This window comes from Bos indicus x Bos taurus, chromosome 28, assembly GCF_003369695.1.
Source record: "Bos indicus x Bos taurus breed Angus x Brahman F1 hybrid chromosome 28, Bos_hybrid_MaternalHap_v2.0, whole genome shotgun sequence".
Lineage (NCBI taxonomy): Eukaryota > Metazoa > Chordata > Mammalia > Artiodactyla > Bovidae > Bos > Bos indicus x Bos taurus.
Window position 1 is genome coordinate 15,418,114 of NC_040103.1, and position 10,021 is coordinate 15,428,134.

Below are 10,021 nucleotides of genomic sequence, written 5' to 3' on the forward strand. Positions count from 1 at the left end.
GGCAGGAGGAGAAGGGGATGACAGAGGATGAGATGGTTGGATGGCATCACTGATTTGATGGACATGAGTTTCAGTAAGCTCTGGGAGTTGGTGATGGACAGGGAAGCCTGGCGTGCTTCAGTCCATGGGGTCGCAAAGAGTTGGACACAACTGAGTGACTGAACTGAACTGAATGAAGTTGAACCTCCTAGAATTGAAAACAGCACAGAAAATATCCAGCATCTCAAACATACCTGGCTTAGAGTATGTATCCAGGGAAAATTAATTGAATAAACCTAATCTTCATCAATTAAAAATTAACTCACATTAACTTGGATCTGTATTATCTGACCTACAGTACTTGAAAGAAATGTGATAGATTTCTTATGTAATGAATTCTTTGATATGGAATTGGTACTTAAGGAGACCAAATAATGAGTTCTGATAGATAGACAGCATAAAATAGAGATTTAAAGAAAATCGATGAAGGTTTTAAAACTGTAATGAAGGGGAAAAGAGTAAATACTTTCATCTTTAGCCTTTATTTCATAACCTACCTGTTTAATATTTGAAATCCTGAGGATTATCAGGATGACAAAAATGTTCTCTTTCCTTTAGAGATCAGGAGACAACCTTCTCAAAGATTATACTTGTGGGGCATCTGCTTTGTAAAATAGTCTGGCAGTTTCTGAAAAGTTTAAAGGAAGAGTTATCAGTTCTGTCCAGTTCAGTCTGACGCAATAATTTCACAAATTGATGTATACCCAAGAGAAATGAAAACATCAGATCAGATCAGATCAGATCAGTCGCTCAATCATGTCCGACCCTTTGCGACCCCATGAATCTCAGCACGCCAGGCCTCCCTGTCCATCACCAACTCCTGGAGTTCATTGAGACTCGCGTCCATCGAGTCAGGGATGCCATCCAGCCATCTCATCCTCTGTCATTCCCTTCTCCTCCGGCCCACAATCCCGCAATCCCTCCCAGCATCAGAGTCTTTTCCAATGAGTCAACTCTTCGAATGAGGTGGCCAAAGTACTGGAGTTTCAGCTTTAGCATCATTCCTTCCAAAGAAATCCCAGGGCTGATCTCCTTCAGAATGGACAGGTTGGATCTCCTTGAAGTCCAAGGGACTCTCAAGTGTCTTCTCCAACACCATAGTTCAAAAGCATCAATTCTTCGGTGCTCATCCTTCTTCACAGTCCAACTCTCACATCCATACATGACCACAGGAAAAACCATAGCCTTGACTAGACGAACCTTTGTTGGCAAAGTAAGGTCTCTGCTTTTGAATATGCTATCTAGGTTGGTCATAACTTTCCTTCCAAGGAGTAAGCGTCTTTTAATTTCATGGCTGCATCCACCATCTGCAGTGATTTTGGAGCCCAGAAAAAATAAAGTCTGACACTGTTTCCACTGTTTCCCCATCTACTTCCCATGAAGTGATGGGACCGGATGCCATGATCTTCGTTTTCTGAATGTTGAGCTTTAAGCCAACTTTTTCACTCTCCACTTTCACTTTCATCAGGAGGCTCTTTAGTTCCTCTTCACTTTCTGCCATAAGGGTGGTGTCATCTGCATATCTGAGGTTATTGATATTTCTCCCAGCAATCTTGATTCCAGCTTGTGCTTCCTCCAGCCCAGCATTTCTCATGATGTACTATGCATATAAGTTAAATAAACAGGGTGACAATATATAGCCTTGCCGTACTCCTTTTCCTATTTGGAACCAGTCTGTTGTTCCATGTCCAGTTCTAACTGTTGCTTCCTGACCTGCATACAGGTTTCTCAAGAGGCAGGTCAGGTGGTCTGGTAGTCCCATCTCTTTCAGAATTTTCCACAGTTTATTGTGATCCACACAGTCAAAGGCTTTGGCATAGTCAATAAAGTAGAAATAGATGTTTTTCTGGAACTCTCTTGCTTTTTCCATGATCCAGCAGATGTTGGCAATTTGATCTCTGGTTCCTCTGCATTTTCTAAAACCAGCTTGAACATCTGGAAGTTCATGGTTCACCTATTGCTGAAGCCTGGCTTGGAGAATTTTGAGCATTACTTTACTAGCATGTGAGATGAGTGCAATTGTGCGGTAGTTTGAGCATTCTTTGGCATTGCCTTTCTTTGGGATTGGAATGAAAACTGACCTTTTCCAGTCTTGTGGCTACTGCCAAGTTTTCCAAATTTGCTGGCATATTGAGTGCAGCACTTTCACAGCATCATCTTTCAGGATTTGGAAGAGCTCAACTGGAAATCCATCACCTCCACTAGCTTTGTTCACAGTGATGCTTTCTAAGGCCCACTTGACTTCACCTTCCAGGATGTCTGGCTCTAGGTCAGTGATCACACCATCGTGATTATCTGGGTCGTGAAGATCTTTTTTGTACAGTTCTTCTGTGTATTCTTGCCGTCTCTTCTTAATATCTTCTGCTTCTGTTAGGTCCATACCATTTCTGTCCTTTATCAAGCCAATCTTTGCATGAAATGTTCCCTTGATATCTCTAATTTTCTTGAAGTGATCTCTAGTCTTTCTCATTCTGTTGTTTTCCTCTATTTCTTTGCATTGATTGCTGAAGAAGGCTTTCTTATCTCTTCTTGCTATTCTTTGAAACTCTGCATTCAGATGCTTATATCTTTCATTTTCTCCTTTGTTTTTTGCTTCTCTTCTTTTCACAGCTATTTGTAAGGCCTCCCCAGACAGCCATTTTGCTTTTTTGCATTTCTTTTCCACGGGGATGCTCTTGATCCCTGTCTCCTGTACAATGTCACGGACCTCATTCCATAGTTCATCAGGCACTCTATCTATCAGATCTAGACCCTTAAATCTATTTCTCACTTCCACTGTGTAATCATAAGGGATTTGATTTAGGTCATACCTGAATGGTCTAGTGATTTTCCCTACCTTCTTCAATTTAAGTCTGAATTTGGCAATAAGGAGTTCGTGGTCTGAGCCACAGTCAGCTCCCGGTCTTGTTTTTGCTGACTGTATAGAGCTTCTCCATCTTTGGCTGCAAAGAATATAATCAGTCTGATTTCAGTGTTGACCATCTGGTGATGTCCATGTATAGAGTCTTCTCTTGTGTTGTTGGAAGAGGGTGTTTGTTATGACCAGTGCATTTTCTTGGCAAAACTCTATTAGTCTTTGCCCTGCTTCATTCCGTATTCCAAGGCCAAATTTTCCTGTTACTCCAGGTGTTTCTTGACTTCCTACTTTTGCATTCCAGTCCCCTATAATGAAAAGGACATCTTTTTTGGGTGTTAGTTCTAAAAGGTCTTGTAGGTCTTCATAGAACCGTTCAACTTCGGCTTCTTCAGCATTACTGGTTGGGGCATAGACTTGGATTACTGTGATATTGAATGGTTTGCCTTGGAGACGAACAGAGATCATTCTGTCGTTTTTGAGATTGCATTCAAGTACTGCATTTTGGACTCTTTTGTTGACCATGATGGCCACTCCATTTCTTCTGAGGGATTCCTGCCCTCAGTAGTAGATATAATGGTCATCTGAATTAAATGCACCCATTCCAGTCCATTTCAGTTCGCTGATTCCTAGAATGTCTACATTCACTCGTGCCATCTCCTGTTTGACCACTTCCAGTTTGCCTTGATTCATGGACCTGACATTCCAGGTTCCTATGCAATATTGCTCTTTACAGCATCGGACCTTGCTTCTATCACCAGTCACATCCACAGCTGGGTATTCTTTTTGCTTTGACTCCATCCCTTCATTCTGGAGTTATTTCTCCACTGATCTCCAGTAGCATATTGGGCACCTACTGACCTGGGGAATTTCTCTTTCAGTATCCTATCGTTTTGCCTTTTCATACTGTTCATGGGGTTCTTAAGCCAAGAATACTGAAGTGGTTTGCCATTCCCTTGTCCAGTGGGCCACATTCTATCAGATCTCTCCACCATGACCCGCCCATCTTGGGTTGCCCCAGGGGCATGGCTTAGTTTCATTGAGTTAGACAAGGCTGTGGTCCTAGTGTGATTAGATTCACTAGTGTTCTGTGAGTATGGTTTCAGTGTGTCTGCCCTCTGATGCCCTCTTGCAACACCAACCATCTTACTTAGGTTTCTCTTACCTTGGGCATGGGGTATCTCTTCACGGCTGCTCCAGCAAAGCGCAGCCGCTGCTCCTTACCTTGGACAAGGGGTATCTCCTCACCGCCGCCCTTCCTGACCTTCAACATGGGATAGCTCCTCTAGGCCCTCCTGTGCCCACGTAGCCACGGCTCCTTGGACGTGGGGTTGCTCCTCCCAACCGCCGCCCCTCCTACTTAACTCACCGCTAACCACTCAGAAGAATGTCCACAAGCTTATCACGACCTCTTTGAACCATTACCATGGAACTCCTCACCGCACTCTCCAGGCTGAGACACACAGTTATGAGGGCATTAGCCTGCTGTGGCTCCCTTTGCCCGGCAAAGCAATAAAGCTATTCTTTTTTCAATTCAGTTTAGTTCAGTCATTCAGTCGTTTCTGACTCTTTGTGACCCCATGAACCGCAGCACACCAGGCCTCCCTGTCCATCACCAACTCTCAGAGTTCACCCAAACCCATGTCCATCGAATTGATGATGCCATCCAACCATATCACTCTCTGTCATCCCCTTCTCCTCCTGCCCTCAATCTTTCCCAGCATCAGGGTCTTTTCAAATGAGTCAGCTCTTCAGATCAGGTGGCCAAAGTATTGGAGTTTCAGCTTCAACATCAATCCTTCCAATGAACACCCAGCATCTCCTTTAGGATGGACTGATCTCCTTTAGGATGGACTGGTTGGATCTCCTTGCAGTCCAAGGATTCTCAAGAGTCTTCTCCACCACAGTTCAAAAGCATCAATTCTTCGGCACTCAGCTTTTTTCACAGTCCAACTCTCACATCCATACCTGACCACTGGAAAAACCATAGCCTTGACTAGACGGACCTTTGTTTACAAAGTAATGTCGCTGCTTTTGAATATGCTATCTAGGTTGGTCATAACTTTCCTTCCAAGGAGTAAGCGTCCTTTAATTTCATGGCTACAATCACCATCTGCAGTGATTTTGGAGCCCAAAAATATAAAGTCAGCCACTGTTTCCACTGTTTCCCCATCTACTTCCCATGAAGTGATGGGACCGGATGCCATGATCTTCGTTTTCTGAATGTTGAGCTTTAAGCCAACTTTTTCACTCTCCTCTTTCACTTTCATCAAGAGGCTTTTGAGTTCCTCTTCACTTTCTGCCATAAGGGTGGTGTCATCTGCATATCTGAGGTTATTGATATTTCTCCCAGCAATCTTGATTCCAGCTTGTGCTTCCTCCAGCCCAGCATTTCTCATGATGTACTATGCATATAAGTTAAATAAACAGGGTGACAATATATAGCCTTGCCGTACTCCTTTTCCTATTTGGAACCAGTCTGTTGTTCCATGTCCAGTTCTAACTGTTGCTTCCTGACCTGCATACAGGTTTCTCAAGAGGCAGGTCAGGTGGTCTGGTAGTCCCATCTCTTTCAGAATTTTCCACAGTTTATTGTGATCCACACAGTCAAAGGCTTTGGCATAGTCAATAAAGTAGAAATAGATGTTTTTCTGGAACTCTCTTGCTTTTTCCATGATCCAGCAGATGTTGGCAATTTGATCTCTGGTTCCTCTGCATTTTCTAAAACCAGCTTGAACATCTGGAAGTTCATGGTTCACCTATTGCTGAAGCCTGGCTTGGAGAATTTTGAGCATTACTTTACTAGCGTGTGAGATAAGCACAATTGCGCAGTAGTTTGAGCATTATTTGGCATTGCCTTTCTTTGGGATTCTTTTTTACTTCACTCAAAACTCTGCCTCCAAAAATTAACTCGATGTTGCCATACAGAGGCCAGGTTTGTCTTCAAGAACAGGGACTGAAATATTTCCCTGTGCCCACAGAGCTACCAGATAGGTAGTGAATGCTTGAGAAAAATTGAGTATATGATCTCCATGGGGCAAGTCATAATCAACTTCGTAAGCAACACCTGAAAGGTCAGGCTCTGTACCTTGAGATCACACCTCAGATAGGAGTCCCGGGACACTGACTCTTCAGAGAACAGTCTGCAGCCACGTCCAAGCTGAAAGGGCAAAGGGCTGAGACTGAAAGCCCAGTTGGCCACCAAGGGCTTCCTCTGCTCCTGCACTAATCTTCCCTCACTGTGGTCCCGGATCAGGTGGTGGATGGCTCTGGGGCCTTTCCTGTGGGTTTATAAATAAATCTGGGCTCATGGCTGACCCCAGAGTGGCCTATATGGCAGCATGCCTTCAGCTTGCTCCATTAGTAGGACTGCTCACAGGAAGCACAGCAAACGATAGCCATGCAGAAGCCACCCAGAACAGCAGCCTACGTCTGTGTGGTCACACACATATCACATGCTTCCGATTCTCTCTCAAAGGACCTACTATACAGCACAGAGAACTCTGCTCAGTATTCTGTAATAACCTAAATGGGAATAGAATCTGAAAAAGAATAGATATTTAATACATGTGTATATATAATTGAATCACTTTGCTGTATATGGGAAACTAACACAACATTGTTAACTTTACTCCAATATAAAATATAATTTGATCTCAGTCTTTATAGTAGCAGTTCATCCACATCATACCCCAAAGTTAGGAAATATCCATTATAACTCAGATATAACTTATAAATATCCATTTAAAACCATCATAAAACTCAGTTCATCCAGAGATCAGGTCAGATCAGTCGTTCAGTCATGCCCGACTCTTTGCAACCCTATGAATCGCAGCACGCCAGGCCTCCCTGTCCATCACCAACTCCCGGAGTTCACTCAGACTCACGTCCATCGAGTCAGTGATGCCATCCAGCCATCTCATCTTCTGTTGTCCCCTTCTCCTCTTGCCCCCAATCCCTCCCAGCATCAGAGTCTTTTCCAGTGAGCCAACTCTTCGCATGAGATGGCCAAAGTACTGGAGTTTCAGCTTTAGCATCATTCCTTCCAAAGAAATCCCAGGGCTGATCTCCTTTAGAATGGACTGGTTGGATCTCCTTGCAGCCCAAGGGACTCTCAAGAGTCTTCTCCAACACCACAGTTCAAAAGCATCAATTCTTCGGTGCTCAGCCTTCTTCACAGTCCAACTCTCAAATCCATACATGACCACAGGCAAAACCATAGCCTTGACTAGACGAACCTTTGTTGGCAAAGTAATGTCTCTGCTTTTGAATATGCTATCTAGGTTGGTCATAACTTTCCTTCCAAGGAGTAAGCGTCTTTTAATTTCATGGCTGCAGTCACCATCTATAGTGATTTTGGAGCCCAGAAAAAATAAAGTCTGACACTGTTTCCACTGTTTCCCCATCTACTTCCCATGAAGTGATAGGACCGGATGCCATGATCTTCGTTTTCTGAATGTTGAGCTTTAAGCCAACTTTTTCACTCTCCACTTTCACTTTCATCAGGAGGCTCTTTAGTTCCTCTTCACTTTCTGCCATAAGGGTGGTATCATCTGCATATCTGAGGTTATTGATATTTTTCCCAGCAATCTTGATTCCAGCTTGTGTTTCTTCCAGTCTAGCGTTTCTCCTGATGTACTCTGCATATAAGTTAAATAAACAGGGTGACAATATACAGCCTTGATGTACTCCTTTTCCTATTTGGACCCAGTCTGTTGTTCCATGTCCAGTTCTAACTGTTGCTTCCTGACCTGCATACAAATTTCTCAAGAGGCAGGTCAGGTGGTCTGGTAGTCCCATCTCTTTCAGAATTTTCCACAGTTTATTGTGATCCACACAGTCAAAGGCTTTGGCATAGTCAATAAAGCAGAAGTAGATGTTTTTCTGGAACTCTCTTGCTTTTTCCATGATCCAGCAGATGTTGGCAATTTGATCTCTGGTTCCTCTGCCTTTTCTAAAACCAGCTTGAACATCTGAAAGTTCACGGTTCACATATTGCTGAAGCCTGGCTTGGAGAATTTTGAGCATTACTTTACTAGCGTGTGAGATGAGCGCAATTGTGCAGTAGTTTGAGCATTCTTTGGCATTGCCTTTCTTTGGGATTGGAATGAAAACTGACCTTTCCCAGTCCTGTGGCCACTGCTGAGTTTTCCAAATTTGCTGGCATATGGAGTGTAGCACTTTCACAGCATCATCTTTCAGGATTTGGAATAGCTCAACTGGAATTCTTTGACCTCCACTAGCTGTGTTTGTAGTGATGCTTTCTAAGGCCCACTTGACTTCACCTTCCAGGATGTCTGGCTCTGGGTCAGTGATCACACCATCGTGATTATCTGGGTGATGAAGATCTTTTTTGTACAGTTCTTCTGTCCATTATAACTCATTATAACTTATAAATATCCATTTATAACCATCATAAAACTCAGGCTTTCTGGCTTAGTTTTCTTGCAAGTCATTTCATTCAAGTGAATATTTAATCACTAATGTTTCATCAGTTGTACAGTGCTTGTCACTCAGTTATCTGTTTACCTAACCCAGACTGCATACATACAAATATGCCATGGATATTGGGTGGATATTGTCCCCACTTAGGAAAACAATCTTTTCCCAATCCTACTGAAGGTAGTCACAGGTCCCTTACTTCACAGAGCTACTCCTGTCTTCTTGATGTTTAAACAACATCTTAGATTTCTAGAACTCCTTTCTGTTATATGTCTTCCTGCAAATAGCAGTCCAGTTCATTTAGTAACTATGGTGTTTCTATGTGATATGCAAAGCCAATGATATTAATGCCACTTTTGATCTTTTCTTGGTTCTGTTTTGACACAGGAAGCACAGGAGACCCAGAGAAGCAGTGTAATCTGAGGTCACAGAACTGTTCAGTAGCCAGACAGTAGGAACACGTAGTCCGTGAACTTCCCTCCGCATCAGCATTTCTCAAATGCCTAGTAATCTCTGGGGATCTGGTTACAATGCAGATTCTGAATTTAATAGGTCTGGGGGATTGAAGGGCAAAACTAGGATCCTGTGTGTTTCCTAATCTCCCAGGACTTGTTGCTACTGGAGGTCCTCAGAACATCTTTCCCCACACCCTTCATGACACCCCAGATGTGTCCATCCTACTATCTCCTCCGATGGCAGTTGTAGTATTTGGGTATTCACTAATTTCCACCACTAACCTATCAAGCTCCATGAGAGCAGGAACTAGGTTTTATTCACTGCTTTGACCTGGCCACCCAGCACCATGCATGCCAAAAAAGAAACCAAATGAATATTTTTGAAAGGTTAAGTGACCTATTTCCAACTACACAGCCATAATAATTAAGTCTGTGATTTCTTATACAAATGAAATTATTTACTAAACAGAAACAGACTCACAGACTTAGAAAACAAATTTATGGTTACTGGAGGGAAGTGATAAATTGGGAGTTTGGAATTAACATATATACACTACTACCTTAAAAATAGATAGCCAACAAGGACTTACTGTATAGCACAGGGAAATCTGCTTAATATTCTTTCATAACCTAAATGGGAAAAAGAATTTGAAAAAGAATACACATATGTATATGTATAACTGAATCATTTTGCTAAACACCCAAAACACAAAACTATGAATCAACTATAGTCCAATATAAAGTAAACAATTAAAGAAGAATCAGCCATTTAATCAGTCTTTTAAAAGGCTATTCATCAAGTATCCTTTGTTGTCTGGAGTCACATTATGATACCCAGTTGTCATTGCCAGGGAACAAAATAACCAAATAAAAGCCACATAGGGTCAACCAGGTTATACTGGCTACAGAACAGTGTAAGGGGTCCGGGGGACAGAATCACATCCTTGGGCCTCCGGGACTGGTTAACCTAAGGTCATTCCAAGGGAAGGGGAAGGTGTGGACCAGTCAGGGTGATGGAGGCTCGCTGGAACTCAGCACCACCTGTGGATGCTGAGAACCCCAGTCCTCCGTGGACGGCGCCTTTTTCATATGCCAGGCCTTCAACTAAGCACTTTGCACCTGTCATCTCATGCCATCCTCTGGACAAACCTATGACACAGGCACTTTTTTAATAGGTAAGGAAGCAGAGACTTAGGGTTGTTAAACCGTAGGAGATAAAGCCAAGATCTGG